This window comes from Brassica oleracea, chromosome C3 (assembly GCF_000695525.1).
Source record: "Brassica oleracea var. oleracea cultivar TO1000 chromosome C3, BOL, whole genome shotgun sequence".
Taxonomy (NCBI): domain Eukaryota; kingdom Viridiplantae; phylum Streptophyta; class Magnoliopsida; order Brassicales; family Brassicaceae; genus Brassica; species Brassica oleracea.
The window spans coordinates 35,752,706-35,752,957 of NC_027750.1; positions in this window are offsets into that span (position 1 = coordinate 35,752,706).

The following is a 252-nucleotide window of genomic DNA, read 5'->3' on the forward strand; positions in this document are numbered from 1 at the left end:
GATCTATTAAGTCCTCTGATTCAGATCTCAGCACAGATGATGAGGAGTAACATGTGCTGTTTAACAAGTGGTTGAGGGTCAATGATCAGAATCTGAGATTGGAGGATATGGCTCAGAAGCAGAACGAGTTGCTTAAAGAACTTCGTGAAGAACTTGCGGCTGTGAATGAGAAGAGTGAGTCTCTTGAGCAGGAAAATAGCAAGCTGAGGAAAGTTACTATTGGTGAACAAGAGAGAGCAAGGATGCTGGAAC